A 5,007-nucleotide genomic window follows, 5' to 3' on the forward strand; every position below is an offset into this window, starting at 1 on the left:
GCCCTGCACAGATTAATAGTTAGAAATGCATCACTTAACCTCTATTGATCTCTGAAATCAGTCAAACTTAATTACTATGCACTCTTGAATGTAATTCTTTAATAATCATCAAGTAGTCTTCTGGAAATGTGAAACATGGGTGTTTGAGTCTATTGTATTATCAAAAGCTTGAACATGGTGGTTTGCCAGATTACACATTTTCTGAGTGCCTCCTTTAATTAGATAAACTAACTGAATGAATTCCAGAGATTATTCACCAGGGCGGCAAATTGTATGTAGATTTAGGGTCAGAATCTCTCCAGTGGCAGCTGAATGCTATTGGCAATATTCAAGACATTTTCCTTTAATCCTAAAACGTTATTTACAATAATATTAAGGAACATTCTTTTCAGGAATTTAAATTCCTTAAGACCTTCATTCATCTTCAGAACACAAATTAAGATATTTTTGATAAAATCCAATGGCTCAGTGAGGCCTCCATTGCCAGCAAGATAATTAACACTTTCATTGCCCAGAAAGACATTTAAAACAGTCATGTGACTACAATGGTTCAACCTTAATGTTATAAAGCGACGAGAATACTTTTTTGCGCCAAAAAAAACTAAATAACGACTTCATTCAACAATATCTAGTGATGGGCGATTTCAAAACACTGCTTCATGAAGCTTTACGAATCTTTGGTTTTCGAATCAGTGGTTCAGAGCGTGAATCAAACTGTCAAAGTCACGCCCCCCAGTGGTGAACCATTGAACTTTCGAAACACTTATGACATAGCGAAGCCTCGTTACGCTCCAAACCACGTATTCGAAACAAAACATTCGTAAAGCTTCATGAAGCAGTGTTTTGAAATCGCCCATCACTATATACTGTTGAATAAAGTCGTTATTTTTATTTTTATTTGTTTTTGGTGCACAAAAAGTATTCTCGTCGCTTCATAACATTAAGGTTGAACTGTAGTCACATGAACTGTTTTAAATATGTCTTTTTCTGAGCATTTGAAAGTGTTAATTATCTTGCTGTCAATGGAGGCCTCATTGAGCCATCGGATTTCATCAAAAATATCTTAATTTGTGTTCTGAAGATGAATGAAGGTCTTACGGGTGTGGAACGACATGAGGGTGAGTGAGAACTAAACCTTTAAGAACGAAAATGAGAAGAAAATAGGAGTTAATTTTATTTATAATAATATCTCGTAAATCTGGCCCCGGTTCTCTTTGTGAACAACCAATTAAAAAACCCAGATCATGATGTAAGGTCGGCACGGACCGCACACTGTTCAATTTGCCTCCTTTTATCTCAGTGTGTGATTTGCTCTGAGATTTGCCTACACAGCCATTCCACTTTGAATCCTATTGATTAAAGGCAGGAAAAGTGGGTGGGATTGACATTTTCACACACACCCTGGCCAGCGCAGCATGGGCTCAGATTAACGGTGCTTGGATGAGTATTGGCAGTCTCCTGTGAATGACGCAGTTCATCACACATATCGGTCTGACTGACGAGGATGGACAGTATTGATCGCTTAATATGAGGTGATCATAAACCTGTTAAAAGCAATGTGCAAGCTTGGATTTTGGGCATAAGTGGAATGATTCTTATGAGTCAGTTCCTTTTAGTGACTCAAATACAGTTTGCTTGTTTCTCAATCTTTGGTTATAGTAGCATCTTTGTATGGTAGAGTTTTGGAAAGAGGCGTGTCTAATCCAATGGGTGTGTCTAATTCAGTTTCAACTTACAGTGCAGGACTATGCATGCTGCCACTGGAAAACCATCTCCATAGTGCAGTGGTGCAAATTCAGCAGTAGTAATTTCAGATAGAAGATTTTTGGAGTTGTGAAGAGAAATGCATGGAGGTTTCTGAAGCTGAACATACCTGTGGTTTGGTCTCCTCCTCATCCTTATAGAAGTAGAGATGGTCAGCACGCAGCACGAACCAGCGCAGCTGCCAGTTCTTCATGATGCTCCTCTGCTTCTTCAGCCAGCCAGCCTTTAGCACCCCCTCTTGGAGACTTGGAGAGGTGGGCCGACATGAGCCACGTGATGGCTCTCCCATCACCATGCTCTTGGACCTGGCTGTAGGTGATGAAAAGAGACGTACAAAATTAGAGTAAATTAAAATTCAATTAAATTAGTCTTTTCAAGTCTTCCACGATTTAAGGATGACAAACACAGAAGCAGACGGGAAAACTGTCATCATGTACTCATGTTGTTCACAAAAGGAGAATTGTAGTCTGTTGTATGGCTTCAGAAGACTTCATGAGTCATACCAACCACTTTTTATGAGAATTTTATGGTGCTTTTGTGTCTTTTTTGAAGCTTGACAGCTTCAGTCTCCATTCATGGCATAAATGCATGGAAAAAGTGATCAGTAAGTTTCATTAAAAGGTCCTCTTTGTGTTTCACGAACGAAAGAAAGCTTCACCAAAAACATGTAGCAAGGATAGGTGCTGAAGATACTAAATATTCAGTGAATGATAAATCATTTTAGTATCATTGTGAGCAGTTATCATGAATAGATATTAAACGGCTTCAGCATCACAGTACACTCAAAAAAAATGCTGGGTTAAAAACAACCCAAGTTGGGTTGAAAATGGACAGCAATTGGGTTGTTTTAACCCAGTGGTTGGGTTAAATGTTTGCCCAAAGTGCTGGGTAGTTTTATTTAACTCAACTGTTGTATAAAAATTACTATATTGCTTGCTTAAAATGAACCCAAAACATGCTGGAAACTAACATTTATTAATATGTTTAATAAATGAGCATTTATTAATAAGATAATGAATAATAAACAATAAACATTCATTAAATTGCTTATTAATAAACGTACACCTTTTGATTATTATTGTTGCCTCTAGTAATTATGTGTCTGATTTTTAATTTCTCACCTATTTTGGATTCATTTTAAGCCAGACATATAGTCATTTTTAATCAGTAGTTGGGTTAAATAAAACTACCCAGCAGGTTGGGCAAACATTTAACCCAACCACTGGGTTAAAACAACCCAATTGCTGGGTTTGTCCATTTTCAACCCAGCTTGGGTTGTTTTTAACCAAACATTTTTTAGAGTGTATGGTTATGTCTCTTACAAATATTCAAATTATTAAAGAAGTACTGGGATAAAAGTTTGGATATAAACACTAATGTCTACGGTAGCGATCAAAATAGAGCAAATCACCTTTTGAAAGTAACTTGGTGATTCAAATAATGATTATATCAACTACACTGTTACACCAATAGGTGGCGATAAGTGCCTGTTAAATTTATTTGTCATTGAATCATTAATTCAAAAGATTCATTCAAAAACATTGATTCATCCAGTAATGAAACAAGTGAAGTCTTTGAGTCATTGAATCATTCATTCGAACAGATATTTAAAAAAAAAATCATTCAAATTAAACATTTAAAATAGACTGCAGCAATTTAAATTTTGTCAGAACCTCTAGTAAATGACATGTTGGTTTAGTTGTCTGTTCAGAATGGACTATATGCACAGAGCGTTCTTTAGAGATTCCGCATTAATATAATCCAGCTGGGAAACTTCCGGTGAGAGTCATGTGCTGGTGTGTTGAGCATCAGTAGTGTTATACTTAGTTTATCATCAGAATATAGTCATTTAAATAGTCAGGAATAGCATCAATTTAGTTATTCAAACGTAAGACAGCATAAAAAATAAATAAATAAAGACGAGCCTCAGTGTTCCTCCTCAGCTAAATTCAATTCGACCATCAGTTTGCACACTTTTATGTGAAGAAAAGCTTAAAAAATTAAATATTTATTGTGCACTTTAGTTAGATTAATTGAATAAAATGTGTGTTTTAACAAGTGTGAAATCACTGATCTTGTGCTGCACTGACTGACAGCTAAACAAGTTATTGTCTTTCATGAGATTTTTTGAGTATTTCATACTTCACATTGACAAAATGTGTTTTTAAACCTAGTTATTTTATAATGTTTAATATTTAGTCAAAAACGAAGTGAAAAACGATTAGAGGAAATGGCTGATATATGCACAAATAAATGCTACTTTGCCGCCACCTGCTGGTTAAAGTGGTAATTATTGTCTTTTTTATTTTGAAATAAGTGTTTTCTATCAAATGTTGAATTTCCTACATTTTTAAACGTTCGGTTTTACAATGGAGACAATCTCAGAAGGATGAACAGATAATGTTTGTGTTCATCACATTAAAATAACATTTGAAGTGCTGGAGAAAATACTGCGTGTGTGTGTCTAATTACAGACACTGTGTTTTTAAACGATCCCAATAGCTTCATCTTTATCGCAATCAATAAAACTGGTTTATTGGCAAATTAGGTAAATGTGATAACTGCATTAAAATATGAATACAACATTAAAAAGTCAGCCATTGATGGTTGAGAGAATCGTGATCTCTATCTGAAGCAAAAAAAAAAAGAAAAAGAAAAAGTTTTTTATAAAACTTTTAACAAAAAATACTCAATTTATCCAGAATTGTACAGCTCTAAAGGCCCCCGATATACTTCAAACGAAATCGAAGAACAAACTGATGTGACGTCATTTTGAACAAAATCAGGCCACAATGAAGTTCATTTTGGGAGTTCAAAGCGAACTCTCAGGAAAAATTTGCTCCAGTTGCAAAACACCTTCGTACTACCATTGGTCCGTGACTATAACGTAATGAAGGGTGGTGACACTGCAATTTTTGTTCCATTGACTTCCATTGAAATGCATGCAAATGCGTCAGACCGGAAACGCAATTTCGCATTTCGCTGCATTCCAAAGTTCAAGTTTGGTGAACTCTGACCTACGAATTCGCATCACGTGAAGACGTGCGACCAGTAGAAGATCGATTCGTCACGGCATGACCTCTTGGCTGACTTAAAAGAATGATATTTTTGCAGTAAAGTCGATTAGGTTCTATATTTTTACATTTTAATGTATTGCTTTAAGTTATGGGTTGAAGTCATGTTTATAAAAAAGACGTTGTAGAACGTGACTTCATATCACGACCGTTACAGCATCCGAATAAA

Source organism: Chanodichthys erythropterus, chromosome 19 (assembly GCF_024489055.1).
Source record: "Chanodichthys erythropterus isolate Z2021 chromosome 19, ASM2448905v1, whole genome shotgun sequence".
Lineage (NCBI taxonomy): Eukaryota > Metazoa > Chordata > Actinopteri > Cypriniformes > Xenocyprididae > Chanodichthys > Chanodichthys erythropterus.